At 42.8% G+C, this 19,060-nt stretch overlaps 1 protein-coding gene across 39 annotated transcripts in view; it reads left to right on the top strand.

The window, feature by feature from the left end:
- EPB41L3 (erythrocyte membrane protein band 4.1 like 3) overlaps positions 1 to 19,060 on the top strand; it is a 139,124-nt gene that overhangs the window by 26,937 nt on the left and 93,127 nt on the right. For 5 of the 39 annotated variants that reach the window (XM_083823987.1, XM_083823998.1, XM_083823994.1 and 2 more), the window contains exon 1: positions 18,667 to 18,865. The exons of 8 other annotated variants lie outside the window; for them this stretch is intronic. The gene's annotated coding sequence lies outside the window, so the exon portion shown is untranslated. Of the gene's footprint in view, positions 1 to 18,661; positions 18,866 to 19,060 lie in introns of those variants that run through there. 26 more of the 39 variants (XM_083823996.1, XM_083823990.1, XM_083823999.1 and 23 more) reach the window with 10 other exon arrangements.

The following is a 19,060-nucleotide window of genomic DNA, read 5'->3' as shown; positions in this document are numbered from 1 at the left end:
TGCTTCTGTGGAAAAAGGTAATATAGGCTCCAGATGTGATTTCCTTCTCTGCAGAGGTGAATTTAAACCTAGAAATTCCTTACAGTCTTTGAGTCAGCCATTCTTCCCTCTTTATTACTCCTCAATACCTAGCTGATGAATTACAAAAGTAACTCAAACTTTGTTTTCCAGTTCTTTTCCTCTTCTGCTGGCAGGTGGCCATTCTTTTGGCGTGGCACATATCAAATTGCAACTCACTGAGGCTTTTCAAAAGTAGGTGTAACAGCTCTCACATCATGATGGTCCTGAGGGTTTACACCTTTGACTTCAGAGGGAGTACCTGAGCTGTTTGGATATGAAGTCATTGATGACTGAGGTCTGAGAAGCCTTGGAAAGTTTTGATTTCATCCAAAAACATTAAAAAATAAAAAATTAACCCCCTAACTCTGGTTGCTTAGAATATCATTACTCTATTTCTGCTTTTTGTGCCCTTTGAACAACCTTTCAGAATCGTTTGCTTTAGAAAACTGAATGATGAAACAGTCTTGACAAAATCAAATTGAAGGCTCAAATAACAAAGGGTGCAATTTTAATGTTCCTGCTGCTAATGAAACATAATTTAACAAGTCAGTTCAATAATTTGCATCTAAACCCCAGAGTAAAGTTTCATTCAGTGGCTGTCAAATTTAAGATAACCCAAGCCTTATGGATGAAGCAAAGACTGTGTTTATAGCCCACTTACGCTCTAAGCCAGACTTTCAATGAGGAGCCCTGCCAGCTTGTGCCAGATGAGAATCTGGCTCCATACGGAGAGCATGAGATGTGTTTTTTGCAGCTAGTTTTTTGATACTGACATCTAACCCAGTAACCACATCTATAACTGAATTGCTTAGCAAATGGCAGTCTTTAGTTTTGCGCAGTGGAAACACATGTCAAACATTGATGAGGCTCGTGTGCTGTGTTGTGGGAAGCTGGCAGCCTTCCTCACGTTGCCCTTGCAGAGGGCTAGGTAACACATGTCCGCAGAAAACAACCCTCAGACATTAGCACACGGAGCTTTAATGCTTTGGGAGAGGACAGAGAATAAGGAGGAAGTAAAGCTGGCCGGAATAGGTACACAAGGATATGGTTAAAGTGTTTTGTCTCAGGAGCAAAACTGTAATGGCCTTGGCATGGGCAGGTGATGACATCCTAGCTGAGATTGCTAGCAATTTTTGTATGGGGCCCCACACTGAGGAGGGAGAAGCCAGCCACGCCACTTACCAGTTCAATTAAATATTGTAGGAACTTAAAGGGCAATTAGCATCCTAGCATCAATACTTCGCTCCAGTGGTGATGGATGAAGTGATTTACCTTCCATGAACTTCTTACTTGAGAAACAATTCTCTCTCTATTGTGGGCAAAGTGTCATTAAACAGGAATATCAAAGGGATGAGTCAGCTAAATATTTAAAGAAAGGAAAAAAAAATCTGTTCCTTTCTCTAACATCCTGCTCTTTCTTCATCTTTCATGTCTAATATTAATTTGGTTCTTTCGCAGATGGCCATTTTAATTGATTAAGTAGATCCAAAATGTTGATGGTGTATTGCCAACATCTTAACAAGATGTTCCCTCAAAAAATCATCCATCATCTTCATACTCTGAAGAGATGGTGATGGAAAGGGTAAAAAGAAGCCTATCAGTTCTGTGTACCTCATTTCATTCCTCAAAAGATCAATCATTCCTCCTTATTCTGCGTCTAGTTTAGTACTTCCTAGTTTGCATTGATTTTTGTGTACCTTCTGTTAAGGGATGGTCACCGCTCCTAGAAGCAGTGCAGGAAGAAAGATGTTCCTTTTGCAGGAAGATGGTTTGGGGACCTTGCAACCTGTGCCGGTTTTGCAAGTCCATTAGAGAACATGCTGCCATTGGTTTGTTCTACTCTGCTGGGCGTGGGAGAGCTGAAGTCATGGATTAGGTTTTGGATAATGTGGAATTAGCCAGGTTTCCTATGCTAGCAACGGAATTGTGAAGCTGAATGGAGATTTGGACTGATCCAGGTGTATTTCCCCAAATAGACACTGAATATTTGTCCTGCTCAAATAGATGCTGTGGTGAAGTAGAAAGAATTGAAGATTTCTTGTGTAGTATAGGCAACTTTACCTTCCCTTCTGTGTATTTCCCTAGAAAGGGGTAGTGAAAGTATCGAATCGAGTTCTAAGGAAGGCTACAAGAGCAGAGTTTGCATGACATTCCTTGGACTGCCTTCGAAAACTGAGGGTTTTTATCAGCTCCTTGACTGAGCAGCAGACAGCTCAGTCCTAGGCTTGGTTGTGAGCTGATCAAAGGCAGGCCACAGTTCAGGTCTGCATGGCCGACTGCGTGCTGCAAAGACTTCATTCCCTTTTGAGTGTGATTCCCATTCACTGTTACAGTGCCAGGCGAAGGATCAAATTCTGAGCGGTTAGCAAGAGGGAACCACAAAAATCCATGTTAGTGGACCAGAAGAAACCTCGTGAAGTTGAGCAAAGAAAAGTGCAGGGTACTGCATCTGGGGTGGAATAAGCTGAATCAACAGCACAGGCTGGGGGCTGAGCTGGCTGGTGTATAAGATGGATCAGACTCATCACAAAAGTGCATGGTAAAAGTTGTAGCAAGGGGAATTCCTGCTAAGTGTGAATTTAAAAAAAAAAAAAAAAAAGAAAAGAGAGAGAAAAGCACAGTACGGGTTGGTCAGGTATGAGCACAAGTTGCCCAGAGAGCTTGCAGACTTTTCATTCTTGAAGATACTCAAAATTTGACAGACCAGAAGCATGAGCAACCTGCTCTAACTGAACTTAGTTCTGCTTTGAGCTGGGAGCAGGACTTGATGACTTTCAGAGGACCCCTCCAGGCTGAATTATTCAGTGATTCAAATAAAATTCTGTATTTTCCAAAGGCTGTTGATTTTTAGCCAGGAGGACTGCTAGCCTGGTTTTTCTTATGGAAAGTGTTTTTCCACCCATAATTTTTTGAGATTTGAAACTATTAAGTTAATCCATTTATCCAAGAGGTGTGTATGCTTCACCTGGAGTGGAGGAGGAAGTCAGCCAGCCTCCTATCTTCATTTTGGGTTACAGCCTTACCTACAGAAAGTCTGTAATAAGTGGGGCAAGGCGATGCCCCAGGGTGTCCCAAATTGATGGATGCTTTTGACATCAATATGTGTGGCTCAGTCTTACAAAAAAAAAAAAAAAAAGGTGGTTGTGGAAATAGTAATTATCAGTAATAATGGCTATTTTTGCAGTGCTCATTTATCAGTGTTAAGCAACAGGAAAGCATGCGAGGGAATTGATAATTCTGTATTCATAGCTCACTTCTTTAGATACCCTTCACCCTTTACTCTGGATAAGGCAGGAGTTCCTTCCTGGCCTAAAAAAAAAGAGGGTATGGAAATAGTATGTCAGCAGAAGGCAACTTAATTATAGAACTTCTTAAATACTGGTATCTATAATCTTAATGTTAATTCGATATATTCTGGTGTGTAATTTTACCTACAAAATTGTAGTTAGTTGCTATTTCAATTTTGTCAACTTTCTGTTATAAAAGTTGGCCCTGGTGGCACATTTGTCTGCAGCTTGTCAGTCTGTTTGCATCCTCAGCATGATCTGCGTAAGGAGAGGGCCACAAATGTCTTTGTGCTGTTCAGTTTGCTTAAACACAAGTAAAACTCTTCTTTCAGAGGACTGGTGGGTCTCTGCTCAGGCTTCCACCATCCCTCTCACCCCATTGACAGCAAGCGCATATTTCTTCTGCGTATGATACTGTTACAGCCTTTATTTTTAGAATTGCTTTCTTTCCTCCTGCTGCCATATCTGTCTGTGGAGTATTGCGCTCCTGCCAAGTTACACTTGCTCTAGACACAACATAAACAAAATTGCATGTAAGAAATGTGAAGTTACTTGGATTTGCTGTGGAAAGTGTTCTCAGTTTCAATTTATTTATTTTTAAGTATTGCTAATCTTGATCCTGTCTGTCTAAAGCAAGGGTTATCTGTTGATGTATACAGGGTACACCCTGCTTTAGCTTTTATCACTGTCTGGAGTCCTGAGATGCTACAAGAAAAGAATTAGTAACAGTACTTATGCATGTTAATAGGAAAAAAAATACCATTTTCATACTGACACCCAAAAATGATCACTAGAAATAATAAATCGGGGGAGAGAAGGAAGAGAAATATACATTTTTTTAATTAAAAATACTAATAATAAATTTTAAAAAGTGGCCAAGATGGTAGTAAGGAGAGAAAAGATATTATACATTGTCCTCAGAGGTCTGTCTTCATCCCAAGTCCATGAGTTCTCTGATTAAGACTGTTATGCAAACCACAAGGAAAAATTAGGCATGTTCTGAGAAAGTAAAATGACTTGTGCTCAAGGACACATTTTCTTTTCTTAGCAAAGTTTAAAAAAAAAAAAAAAAGGTTGGCTAGTGTAGCTCACAAAGCACCTGTTTTCAGTTAGCTGCGAAGAATAAATACTTTGAGGCTGAACTTCAGTAATGTGTTAGTCAAACATTGCTTTGATTACTTTTCTTTTTTTCCCTCTCTTTTACTTGTGCAGGAGTTGCAGAAACAGTCACAGAGATTTGGATGCATGCTGGTATCTGATCCAGTGTGGGCACAGAAGGATGTAGCTACACATCAAAGCTATCGTGTTAACAGAAAATTCCACTGAAAGCCAGTTTTTGTTAAGCTTGAAAGAAATGTATAAATGTTACAAAAACACTTACGCAGTTGAGTGCAAAAAACTTTCAGTGAGAGACAGAAATACAGTTGAACGTAATGAAAATATTCATTTTATTATTGCTTCTCTTCTGTGTCACGTAGGACTGCCATGTTTCTGGTGCAGTGAGCAGAGGTTTGACTTTCCCTTACCTAGATATTCTTGTGCAGTTGGGAGATAAATGTGGTTCCACAAGCAAAGACAAAGGGAAGGAATTTGAGTAACTGCAAAACAAACCACAGATAAGCCCTAGTCCAGTGGACCCTGAGGGGGAGTCTCAGAGGGGATCTCATCAATGTCTGTAAACACCCGAGGCACAGACTGGAGCACGGCTGAACACCAGAAAGCACTCCTTTACTGTGCAGGTGACGGAGCCCAGAGGTTGCCCAGTGAGGCTGTTGGGCCTCCCTTGGAGACCTTCAAGAGCCACCTGGATGTGACCCTGGGCACCCTGCACTGGGTTGGAGCAGGAGACCTCCGGAGGGCCCTGCCAGCCTCAGCCGCTCTTTGATTCCGTGTGATCCTGAGTGAGCGATCACAAGGAAATGCTGTTATCCTTGATAATGTGCAGAGCCATATCTTGAGGTGATTTCCAACAAGAAAAGGAATATGTGGTCATTCATGTGCAACTGTAACCCTTGGCAGTGTTTCTGCTGGCTGATCAAGTGAAGTTCCCGGCAGAGCAGCCCCGAAGCCATACGGGCTGTGCCCTGGTTTCCCTCCTTCACCGAGGGGCTGGTGGCTGCTCTCGCCCTGTGCTCATCCCTGCACGGATGGCTGGCCTCGCTCTGTGCTCCCCACCAAGTGCTGCAGGAAGGATGCTCTTTGGGCCCTCTGCTTACAGCAGGGGCCAAAAACTAAGCCTGGGAATGAGAAATACTCCAGACCATGCGCTTCACAAGTTCTCATCTACAAGATGACGTGGCAGGTTTGGTGAAAATTTTGATTATTGTGTGCCTGCTTGCAGTATATCAACAGAAGATATACATGGGAAGTGGACAAGCCTATTTCAAAATATTCTTCATAGTTAAAAGACGAACATGGGTATGAAAGGGAGAGAAAGACAGGGTTGTGTTATGGCCTGCTCGTGCTCTTGTTGCACCCGTTTAAATTCCCGTTTTTATTTTCCTAATACACTCCTCTCCCTTCTGCCTCAGAGCTATTTTAATTGAATTTGCTTGTTCTGCCTGCCATTTAGCTGCAAGCTGCGCTGACTCAAAACAGTTCCAATGCAATAACAAACCAAGCTGTTTCGCTACATTTCCGGTGTTAAAAGCAGCTGACCTTCGTCTGCTGCTGGGGGGAGAGGCAGTGCAGCGGGTCCGATGCTGAGAGCCGTGCACCAGAGACGCCCGGGCACTGGTGTGCCTTAATTGTGATGTGAAATTAGTGTAATTGCAGTCACTGCCCGTGTTAAACACGGGGGCTGGCTTTTGCGTGCAAGCGTTATGTCTGCAATTTTTGATATATTTCAAATACTGACCGCATTTAGAGTCAAATTATAAAATGGCCTGTAATGATATGCTCCAGTACATTTGGGATGAGTATTTATTTTGTAATAATTCATTACTAGGCATAACAGAGCGTTTTCGCTTGATTTTTTTTTGTAGTGCTTATAAAAATAAGTCAGTGAATACAACATTACAAATGTTAGAACACAACTAAAGGAATGGATGTCAAAATTTAATTTCCCATAATATGCATTTGTACTATTACACAGCTACTAAAACTGTCTATATCTCTTGACCACGAGGAATACCAAAACTCCCAAGGTGGGGACACCCTTGCATCATTAAACTGACAGGATTCCTCATCCATCTCAGTGGTCCAGGTGTTCCCCCACTGAGCTGTCAAGGTTAGACCTGTTCTGTTGCAGGGGGAAGAATCCTGTTCGCTTATGTGAAACTACTGTTGGATATTATAGACAAAACTGTCTGTTTTTTCCAGCTCTGCTGTGCTCTCTGGGGCTCCTGGTAGTCTGTTTGTTCCAGGCATTCAGGCCCTTGAGTGAGTGATAAGATTCTCAAACAGAGGTTTAGGAGTCTCTGTTGCTTCTCAATGGTTTGGTTTTCTTAAGTGGAAAAGAATGCCTCAAGATAAGGGGGTTCAGTAGCACCAGTGCTACCAAGAATAACCTACATGCACAAATGCTGTGAGGCTCCTTATTTGCACATTTTGTAAGCTACTTTAATTGCTAGCTTTACCAACAACATATCTGTTAAGGCAGAGAATAGATCCTGCAAAATCTCATGTAATTATCAGAGGCTGCCTGAAAGCAGGATGTGCATTAGGAGAACTGTACGGAGAAGGGAGAGCTGCTGCTGCTTGCCCCGTCCCAGCCTCTCACCCTGCTCTCAGGTCCTCACAGGAGCTGCCCAGCTCTTCCTCCCTGCACCAGGACCAACAGGGAAACCGAAGCTGAAGTAGAAACGTGCCAAGTGTATTGAAGTCACTTTTGGCTACTCCTCATTTAACACGTTGCAGTATTAAACTACTCAGCTGAAACAATTAAGTTTGCTGTTGAAAAGGGCATTTCTCAAAGCAGATTTTAAACATATTCATTTCAGCAAACCGCTTGGTCTAGTGGCGATCATGAAAATCCTTCTATTGCTTGCAACACCCCTGAAAATCACTTACTGGCGAACATACTAGATGTTAAAATGGTGTTGGTGCATTCACAGGGTAACGATGAACATTTAGACAAACTGTTTTTATTTTCTCTCATTCTCACACACACAATTATTTTGAGTTTCTTTTATGCTAAAAAATAAACTTTACTGCAGTACAACGAAGGTTACAGAAAAGTAAAGGAAATTAGTCTGTAGAGTTGCAAGAAACCTGTATAAGAGTAGGTCCAAATAGTTTATACTGGTTATTCACGGGGAAGTTTGAGTTATACAGTGCTAGATTACTGTTATTAGCTAAAAATAAATTTTAAAAAAGTTTTGGGACTTTTTTTGAGTTAAGGAATGTCACACGTTGGCATGATTCATCCCACCTCCCCTTTCCATGTTTAATTTTCTTATTCTAGTAGCAGACTGTTGTAACACTCTGCTTCCGTTCCACGAGTTGCTTTACTGTTCTGAGCTGTGAAGCTTAGGCAAAAACAGGAGATGTAAAGATCTAGGTGGGAGGAAGAAGGGGGAACAGAAACTCTCAAAGTCCTGGTCGTTTTTATTTCCTAAAATATATGTGTATATATAGAGAAACTGGTTTCGAAACAGTATAAAAAGTGGTATAGGAACATTTGAAAACTGGGGAAAAGAGTATACAATACTGTTGAAAATGATGTTGGTGCTATATTGCAATGCCTTCAAAATGCTTTCTCTGATGAGAATTTCAGGCTGGTTTCAGTCCTGTCTACTCGTAGGTATTTGCAGCTCATCTGCCCCACAGAACTTGTGTTTCTCAGGTCAGATTTGTTACCTGGCCTTCATAAGGTGCTGAGCTTACCAGGTCCCGTACTGCTGTCATCCAGAAGCAGAGTTTAGGCATGCCTTTTCTCAGGTACCAGAGATGCTGGCTGTGTTCTTCGTCTCTCCATCTCTCTTGCATTGCAACTGTGGAAATCAGCTTTCAGTGCAGGTCACCTCCAGCTTGATGGCCCAGCAGATGTGGTCACCTGGAGGTGCTCTGTAGACTCGTCCAAGCTAGACACCCACTGCACAGTTGTTTGCAGCTGGTTTCTCCTCTCTCACATTCCACTTTAAATGTGATCTCTGTGCATATGATGTGCGGTCATTCCCCACGTGTAAAACTTCAAAACGTTTGTGATTTCATAACCATAGCAATCACTACTCTGTGTACTAAATGAATTGTACTGAATTGAAACTGAAACATTCCTTATCTTTAACTTAGTAAGTTTTGCACATGGTAAGCAACAGCTGTTTCAAAAAAAAAAAAAAACTTCTGTTTTTCATCATTTTTTTTTCCAATTAAAAAAAAAAATCTCATAATGTAAAATTTCTGGAAATCTCAATTTTGTTTTCAGATAGCTCATACAAGTAAACTTCTTGTGATCTAGAGTGTGGACCCCCAAGACAAATTCTGAACTAAGTATCACTGCTAATGGCTTTCTTCTTTAAGATAATGTAGTACAAGAGAATATATTTTGAAGCTTGTTTAACCAAGTAAAGTGATATAAATGCATACTTCTTTTGGAGGGGAGCTACTTCATCCTTATTGGACTTTGAAAATATTTACACTGCAAATTAGTGAAGATTAAATAGGGTACCATAAATTCTTGCCCAACCGCTTTGCATGCTAACTTCTCCAAGTAGCCAGCCATCAGAGTGCTTTTGATTTTTAGTCAGCCATCAACTCGTATCTTTTTCTATACAACCTTTAATCAATGAAAGTGTTTTCAGAAAGGTTTCAGATACAAAAAAGAAAAAAAAAACGGTAACAAGAAGTGATTAAGAGAAGTCACTGAAACAAAGATTTTATAACATCTTTGCAGTGAGGATGTGCGGGAGGAGAAGGCTGCTTGACAGAAATATGTGAGACCTGCTCATGATTCAGAAGCTGAGAGTATTAAGGACCTAAAAGATAAGATGTAACATGTTACTTATTCTTAAAATAATTTCAAAGTTTGCGTGTATACATACTAAGTGATAACAGCTGTTTTATGGCAGGTTTTCCAGATGTGGTAATTGCCTGCTGAACACTGCTGAGCTCGCTTAGCTCGTTGGTGGATGAGTTCTGTACAACCTTCAGACATGTCGCATACTGTGATGCCTGTGAAGTTTGAGTGAAAATTTTACTTCATTAGTCTAAATAAAATCGATCATATGAGCTAAGACTTTGGTAAAGGACAATGGGAAACATAATTTTAGCTTTAGAGAGGCTTTGTTGAAGGTAACTTTATAGGTTAGTCAGAGGGGAGTTTAACTTCCAAAGTCCTTACTTTAATCATAATAGTGGGCACATGTCAGAATATTTGATTTCATGGGAATTGTGGAGTATAGAAAACTCAGTTCTCTCAAGGGGTAGAATTTTGGTCATATTACTCTAAGAAACGATCATTGTAAGTTTAGTATTATTAATTGCTGTTCTTCTTCAAAATGAAAACAAAACAAAAAACAACCAAAAACCTGTCAGTGAGGAATTTGCTGATGAAATGAAAGCACTTGTGCTTTGAAATTCACTTCAGAGTACTACATAGAAATAGTCTTGCTATCCAAAGGGCTTTGGCACCCTTTGCAGAACCTGAAGTAAGTCACCACGTTTGCGGTAGAAACTCGAGGCTGCCTTCTCTGAGGATAAGCCACTTTATCTCCTGTCTTTTCACTCGGCTGGAACATGAGAAAAAGAGTTCAGGTTTCATCGTTCATCTGTATAATCACTTTCAGGTTCCTTCAAAGACTGGCAGAATCCTCCAAAAAGGAAGTAAGGCAGGACTTTGTTATGCTTAATGCAAAGCAGAGGATGGCTGGTGCAGGGAAAAACATGAAGAGTCCATACCATGAGACATTGCTACAGCATCTTTTATGTTACATATCCAGATCTACCCTGAGTAGCGGAAATAAAAGAGAGTAGTGGTGGTTGTGCAGCAGTGGTGGTCTAGAAAAGTCTAGAGGCAAGTCTTGCCTCTCTAAGTGAATTTCTTGCTTTAAAGTGAGCTCAGCCATTAAATGTCCTGTGTCGTTGTGGCTGGGCAATTAGCCTGTCTGACTAATCAAAGCGTATGTTATGATAGGTAATCAGCATGTGCATGGCTGCCTATCAGCATGCCTGTAGCTACTATGTATGCTCTACCTTGTCTGGCAGAAATACTAAAAGATATATTCAGAGGGCTTGGTGGTGGTAAGGATTGAGTGTAGGGCACAAGGAGCAGTAAAATCTGAGGAACATCAACTTTCTGATACTTAACTTTCCTATCCCATGCAGCCTCCCTCCACCTCTTTCCAGCTTTCCTCCCCATAATGTGAAGGAACATAGGAGAGCAACTCATTGAAATCATCTGATCCCTCTGAAGGCTGTTTTATGAGTCCATTTATCTGGCTTGCTTACTTTTCTTTTTAATTTCTTTCTTCCAATTAAAAATAACTCATGGAATGTGGATTAGGCGCTATACAAAAGGCAGTAAAATGACCCAAACCTCCAAAAATTCATTCACTACCAAAGTCAGAATTGGAGGGATTTGTTACTTATTATTCCAAACTAACTGAATGATAGAGTTCTCTTGCTATTGCAAAGGAAACAGCTTTGTGCTGTGTATTTACAATGCAATGCTTTGTATCAATGCCACCATATTTTTTCATTAAGAAAATATTTGTGGCTTTCATTATTTCTGCAGTTACTTGTTTTCTCAGGAGAAAACTATGAAAATGAAAATCCCCCTTTTACAGCCATATTTCACTTGTCTGGCACCTTAAGTGTCAGTGAAATTCCACATACCATCAACTCTGTTTTCTTCTGTTAAAAACACCAATATTTTGTTGACGCATGTTAACAGGTCCAATGGCAATTGCAAGCTTTTTCTAAGCAGCTTCTTGGGTCAAGATAACAAATTGCAAGCACATGTGATTAGATCTTAGTTTGTGGAAAAACACCCAGATCTCATCAAAGTACTGCGGACAAGTTGGGAAACTGAAGACCAGCACTGTTTGTAAGCCCTGATGCTGTTACCATGGTCTTATCTTGCAGCAGAGATTGCAGTCCCACTTCTTCTGTTTGCTAGTTTGCTCTGGGAGAGGAACTGGCTTGAAGATTATGGACGTCTGGCTGCTCTTACTGGTATGGTGAAGAGGACCTTGGAAATAATTTGGTTGATGCTTGAGAAAACTGAGTTCACATGTTTGGGAAAATACAGCCTGGATCTCTTTTGTTCACAGGCTTTCTGTAAATACATTATTTTTGTATGTCATTTGTAACCAGTGAGAGGTCCCTGCCTTTAGCTGTCATCAGAGGCACTACATGGGCCTCCAGATATTCTGAATCAATGTTTGCATGTTATTTGATTTGGGTAAGAGATGAAAGAGGTAACAGACAAAGTACGTTTTGTCTGTTGTCACCCAGAAAATTGATTTTTCAGTGTAAATCGTTGTTTAGATTTCAATTTCAACCTTAGGAACTTCAGTGTGCAAATTGTTTCCTTTTTCCAGGGGCAACGCCAGAATTCCTACATCTGTTTTACTAACGAGAACAAACTTTGCACACAGAAATTTTGCGGAAAAGGAGCCGAGCTCCTCTTACAAATGGAGGGTCCTTACCTAAGCTTGTGCTTTACTCAGAAATAAACCTGACAGGAAACTTTTCCAAAGTGGCAAGCTGGCCCGATGCTGAAGGCATTCAGGTCGCTGCTTGGCATGTCAGTCTCCCAGAGCAGTCAGACAGATGTTTGCGGACAGGCGGAGTGGTGGCAGTTCGGCGGCAACTAAGCAAACCTGCTCCTGGAAGTGTTGGTTTGGGGCATCTGTGGTAAATTCAACATTTGCACTGTGAGGTGCTGTTCATGATGGTCATTATCTGCGAAGTGTAAAAAGGTTTTCAAAAGGGTGAGAGGCTGAGATGCCTTTCTTAGGTATTTTTCAGTGCCTAGGACACAAATATATATCATTGTCATTTGTGAGAGCTTAATTTGTTTAGTTTGTTAAAGCTGTGGGTTGAAGATGATGAGTTTTTCTTCTCTCAATGTAATGTTTTCATGCTATTAAAGGGCTTGCTCTTCAGTGCGAGACACAAAACCAGATCCGCTGTGCTGTTTTGGGGCTCTGTGTTGGGTTAGTAATTAGCTGTGTTTCAGTTAGAAAGAAGCAAGTGGAGCATGCTACTTTTCTATCACAGGATACAATCCACATAGGGCACCCTACCTTTACAGTATGACAATATATTTCATCAAGGGAAAGACAATGAGAACTTCTATAACAACTCTTATTGTTAGTACTCAAGGAGAAGAAAAAAAAAAACAAACAACAACAAAAAAACACTGAGTAGCAGTGGGAGAAATATGTTTACACAGAGGGAGGCGATGGGTTTCTTCACTTCTCAATAAGTTTATTTCAGCTGTACTGTTTGAACCCAGCACTAACAAGTGTCCCATCAACCAAGGTGAATCTCAATGTCAATTGTAAATTTAAAGTTTGTTTTTAAAACCTAATGTATTTTCAAAGAGCCTAAGTTATAGATATGACATGGAGGAGCTCCTCGCTGTGCTCAGAGTCAGGCTGCTGGCTAGAGGTGGACTGGCCTCTCGGAGCCCAATCATGCAGGTCCTGAAGGTTAGGGATAATTTGGAGCAGTTGCTCACATAAATAAAGGCTGGTGTCCAACACCACAGTCTAATGCCAGCACAGGCTGGTGTGGCTGCCAAAAAAAGGCAGCGTGACTGCCAGCATCTCCACTTTTCATGTCACCCTCCATGTTTCTGCCGGTGTAGAAATATTGAGGGGGTCTCATGGGGAATCATAGTGAGGAACCGGTCAGATTTATGGTCCTTCCTTTTTCAGTTTTAACTCAAATAGGTTTGCTTGCTTCTTCCCATGGACTCGATATATGCTTGCAGTGGCTGGATGAACGTGGCAAGGAGCAGCCAGAAACTAGGGGAAGGACAGGAACTCTTTTTGGTGGTGCTGACCTTTAAACTGGCTGTGAAACCATGGCGGGCTGCAGGGTGGGGATGGAGTGTGAGGAGCAAGGGCTATGGACATAGGCTACATGTGTTCACTCTTGAGCTGAACTTCCTATGTTTCTTAATATCACTTTTACCTATGCTTATGCTTATTGTAATGCTATTCGTTTAAATAAGAACCTATTAGCACTTCTCTTAATTGCTATTAACCTTAGTCAAGATGAGAGGTGAACTGTGTTGGGTGCTATACCATATACTCATTAAAGTGCCTTCCCTACCTGGTAAATCTTGCAGCCTAAGAAGACTAATGATATAAAAGCAGTTGAGGGCCATGTCTATTAACGTGGCCACTGAGAGTCATTTTATTATACGTGTCATGAGGAAGAGGTATTTCAAAAAGAGATTTGTAGAAGGCCATGATGATTCAGGATGTCATTTCTATTTCTGACGCTACTTAATAAATATGTGCATTAATTCTCCTTTGAGTCAGTGAGACTAGATTATGCTCAAGGTAAAGTTCTCTGAATTAGATGTTTCACGAAAAGAGAACATAGAGGGGCTACAGATAGTTTTGTAACTAAAATGCAAGACTGAGTTTAGTGGCATGGAAAATGGGGAAGGAAGGTATCTGCTTTCCTGTTTAATGTACCACAAGGGAAACAGCATGGATTTGGGTGGGTGGGGGAGAAGCCAGCATGTCATGGGCCGAAGTAGATGGACTGAACAGACACGACGCCAGTAAAGGAGAACGGCTTGTGTTAACCTTGGTGTAGAAGTGGTCACCATCTAGGATGCTCTCGGTCATAGCATGGCCAATGGTAAATGAGAGTTGTCCTTGCCTCGTGTATTGTTAACCTGTTTAGGAACCCTACTTAAATTAAAATACAATATGCAGTGAACACTAATTTATATCTTCTGTATTTTTTATTTGCTAGACTCAGAGTATATGAATGTAGAGTACAGCTAAATTGTAGTAATGATTATGCATTGTCAAAATAAATTAAAATTGAAAACCTTATTGAGATAAAAAATTAAATTTGTTACTCTGAAAACTAATGCATGTCTGTTTTAGACACAGCCTCAGGTACATCCCAAAGCATTTTATATTCATAAGACCTTGGTTACGTTTGGTTAGTGAGGGGGGCTGGAGAAATGCAGCAGGAGGTAATGTCTTAATAATCCAGCTAATTCTCTCAGTCAGAAAGCAGCTACAGATATGAAAGTGGCAAAGGGCAATGCTGAATTAATTGCAGTAAATCTTTGCAGAATTTCAGTTGCAGAAGCACAGGGGCCAAATTTACTGATTGTTCTTTCAGTAGTCCTAAAATGGGGTGGGTTTAGCACTGACTGGCAGAGCAAGATTTGCATCAGACAACAGAGCTGTACTGAGGTCAGCTAACCCATGTCGTGAGCTTGACCTGTGTCACTGGAGTTGCATGAAGGGGAGTCTCATATCTTGCCAGAAGGTTCGTATCTTCTGTATTTTAAGTAAATGGTAATGCTGGCCAATTAGAGGTATGTGGGCATAACGTTTGCAGTGAGGAAAGACAGAAATAGAAGATTCGGTCTGATTTCTAAACCTAACCTTCACATGCTGTCTCACAGTGATCGCTTTTAATAATGAGAATTTTGTTTCATTGCCATGCAGAAAGCTAAGCTGCATGAGTCATGGGCAGAACAGTTTGCTTTTAATAAATTGAAGTGGATACGGTAATAAAAAAAAAATAAAAAAATCAGTTCGACTCCAAAACCATCTACCCGTCTAGACAGATAGTGCCAAGCTCGCGTCTGCGGAGAAATATCTTCCTAATACTGCTGTAATAATGCTACTACTTTTACAGTACTTCCCATTTTTCTAAGTGCTGTACCCGGCTAATTCATTGTTGGCTGGGCTTGAGACGGCCTTTTGCGGAGTTTGATAGCATTTTTGTGTCTTGCTTTTCTGTAATGTGCTATTTTGAATGCCATGTCCAATCAATTAGGGAATCACAAGAATGTTTTAGGCAGCAGTTCCCAGGGCTGGTCAATAATCCTTGTCCCAGCTCTTCCAGGGTTGCCTATTCATCCCTTCCTGGCAAAGACCCTATGTCTCCCCATTGCCCTCTCCTATAAAAAAAAAAAAAAAAAAAAAAAAGCCCTTGTCATGGCCAAATGTTCTGCAAGGGCCTGGTTTCCTTACGAGTGCTCTCCTCTGACTGGTTACCCCATGGGAAAGGTTATGTGAGTGTGTTTGCACCTTTTCCCACCCTCTGTGGGGCTTTCCCAAAAAGTCACTTGTGGTCACCAACTGGAAAACTGCAAGGGAAGAATGGAAAAGGGAGTGGAGGGCAGAGCTTCCCGCATGTTTTACGCATTTCCCCAGCCTAGCATCAGTCTCCTGGATGACTCTGTTGCTCATACAGTTGGGTGTCAGCATGTGTTGGCTCTGACATCTCCATACCTCCTCCCCAGAGGACCTCAGGTGAGCACAGAAGCAATATGAATGTGCACTTAGCTCCTTGCACAAATAAGAAATCGAGGAATTCCCTAAGGCAGTGGTCACAGCACCAAGCTTGCCAGAGCTCAAGAAGCATTTGGACAACGCTCACAGGCACAGGGTCTGATTTTTGGGTGGTTCGGTGTGGAGCCAGGAGTTGGATTCAATGGTCCTTGTGGGTCCCTTCCAGCTTGGGATGTTCTGTGATTATATGAGAATCCCCATCCAGGAAGAAATGCAAGGAAGGTGTACGGCACAGGGGGGAAGAACAGTGCTTTACAGGGGAAGATGATAAGATTCTTGTAAGGGCAAAGGTGTATTAGTAGTATATGGGCTGGGAGGAGCTTTCAGCAGTCACTGAAGTGGAGAGGAGCTGGTCCCCGCGTAGCGGCACGCAGAGAGCTCATGTCTAGAGCAGCAGGATGTGAAGAGTTCAAAGGCTGCACATTGAGGGCAACCACTACAAGCTGCAAGAGTGTGGCATCCCTCATCCCTCCCAAGTTCGGGCCCCTTTTAAATAAGCGAAATGTAGGAGTTAAGAAAACAAACCTCGAGCAGAGAGTGGGCCGGCCCCTTCCTGTGGCGCGCAGCAGGGGCTGTGCGTCTGGCTGCCTTGTGCTGCACTGAGCGTGGTGTGTCAGGAGTGGAGATGGACAGGAACTGCAGGGGAGACATCAAAATCAGTTCCTCCTGATACCCAGCTCTGAAGCTCAACCTCCAAAAGTGCAAGAAAATAGCAGGAGTGAACCTATTGTCACATAGCAAGGCAGGAGATCAGAGTCCCTTCTAGCACTGCCTGGATTTGCCATCTAGATGAACGCTGGTATCACTCCAGGGAAGCGTGGGGAGATTATTCAAGTTTCCCACCTGTGTGGAAAGAGTATGGATGAGGGCTTGCTAAAAACCACTGGAAAAACAGCGTGTTTTTTGTTTTCTTTTTAAATAGTAATTTAAAAATGCTGATTCATGGAAACATAAACTTTCCACTGAGCTCCCGTCTGACAGGAGTTAGGGCAGGCTGGCCAACTAACCCACTTCAGAATTAGAAAATAACATTCAAAGAGAGAAAAAAAGCAATAGTCAGTGAGACCGTGAGGGCTAAAAACTCGGAAACTCAGCCCATATTGGCAGTGCAGAGGTTCCAGCTACTAAATATCCGATGCAAAGATTTCCTGCTTGGAGGAACAGCCTATTAATACCGCTTGATGTTTTGAGGTTAAATCAATGTGCTGAAAGCTTTTAGATCCTCAGATGAAAGATGCTGTTAGATACGCAGTATATCCACAGAAGGGATCACAGGGTGTGGTATTACCATGGGGCAAATCTCCCTGCTCGAGGACAGCAGATGTTACTCCGAAGCTCTGCTGCCCCTCTTGTCGAAAGCAGTGCCACCACCTCCCTCTGCAACGGATGGGGCGATAGCTGCTAAAGGCTGAGCTGGGAAATCGAGCTATTTTCAAGTAACAATACTTCTTAAGTCCCTTAGCTCACTTTTGAGACTCTTAATTGATTCAAACCAACTCTGTCCTTTTCTTACTTTCTTCTTTCCCCAAACCAAACCTTGTTAACTCTAATGTATGTCTTAGCTGTCGAGTACGTTCCCTTGTGGTTCACGATGACTTCCAGAGTTCCTGGTGGGGAAGTGTACACAAGTTGTTTTATTTAAACTGCATGACTAGAGGTATGCCCTCTCTCAGTCGATGGCACACATTTCCCCTTTGAAGTCTCTCTCTTTCTTGTGCCTGTTACAGCGTGCCAGATCTGCTAAGTGGCAGTTCTGCATTCAGCACAGAGCAGCGCAGGTCTGCAGATCTGAGCTGTGGCACATCCGCTGCCTACTGTCAAAACCTCTTTCCTTTCTGAAGTCCCACGGAGATGTGGCTAATTAAAGGAGATATCCCCCCCCACACCCCACCCCCTGATTCATATTGGAGGCCTGAATCTCATTTGGATCTTATCATTTTGGGGGAGCTCTCAGCATACACAGAAGGGTAAGCCTGCTTTACCCACTGCCTTGCAACAGAACGAGGGTGCAGCATGGGAGCGTGTTGGGCTGTGGTTCTCCTGCAGCTGGTCAGGACAGCCTTCATGTGGCCGGTCCTACTGTGGGCAGGGAGCACTTCTGGCTGCTTCTGGCCCCCAGAGAAGGGAATGAGTACCATGAGCATGATGCAGCAGAGCCTCAGCTCCCAGAGCTGCTCCTGGCCCTTGTAGCCAGAGAGCAGAGAGCTCAGTTACGTGCTCTAAGAGCAGCTACGTATTTACCAAAATGAAATGGTGCAAGTCAGATTATCCCTTCCCGAAGGGCTTTGGTGCATGCTCTGAATCTGTGAGGCTTCCTGATGTGTGTCGGGTTGTAGTTCGTGTTGCATTAGGCACCCTAGCAAAACTCCAAAGTCATCTTCAGTATTACATCGCCCTTTCTGGCTCAGGAGCCAATGCGCGTTAGGACCTGTGTTTCTTTCTGCTTTGGTGATGATGTTGAGTGAAATAGGGTCCAGATTTTGAAAGCATGTGGTTTGTCACTTGAAATTAAAATCTAGAAGGCTGATACTCCCCCTCCCCAGCAAAAATCCCGCAGGTCAATCAAAGCCAGACCTTGTCAGCATCCAGCTTGCTGCTTTTAAATTCACAGGCAGCCTCCCTATCGTTTGCAACTGCAGCAGCTAAACTTCTCCGCAGAGCAGAAATCACTTCGCTGAGCCAAAAACCGGCCGGACCCCCCCCCCTCCCCGGGGTGCAGGTGGGGCTCCTTGCTCTGTGCGTGGGGCGCAAGCCCTCAGCGCCCCCCTTTTCCCCCTGCCAGCATCCAGCATTTGCCTTTTTTTTTTTTTTCCTTGGCGTGCGCTTTTTTTTTTTCCCCTCTTTTTTTTTTTTTTTTTTGCCTTTCCTTTTTCCCTCCCTCTCTCCGGAGGAGCCTGCACAGCCCTGATTTGCTGCGGAGCGGCGGAGCGAGGCTCGCCCTAGGCAGAGCCGGGCTGCTGCTGACGCGTGGCCGCCGCCGGGAGCAGCTCCGGTGCCACCGCCACCGGTGCCACCACCCCCGGCACCGCCACCGAGGTACCGCGGAGCCCCTGCGGCGCGGGGAAGCGGAGGGTATGCCCGGGGGGGGCGGTTGCAGATTGCACACACCCCCCTCTGATTTTTTATTTTTTTGTAATTTTTTTTTTTTTTTTTGAAATCCACCTATTTATATATAGCGGCAGAGAAGCAAGCCTCGCTCCCAGGAGCCATTTTTAAGTTGGCAGCCGCAGATGGGGGGGGCTGTGCGGGATGCCGGGGGGGTGCTGG

This window comes from Anser anser (genome assembly GCF_964211835.1).
Source record: "Anser anser genome assembly, chromosome: 2".
Taxonomy (NCBI): Eukaryota; Metazoa; Chordata; class Aves; order Anseriformes; family Anatidae; genus Anser; species Anser anser.
The sequence above is the reverse complement of the archived record's forward strand: the minus strand, read 5'-3'. Positions and strand labels throughout refer to the sequence as shown.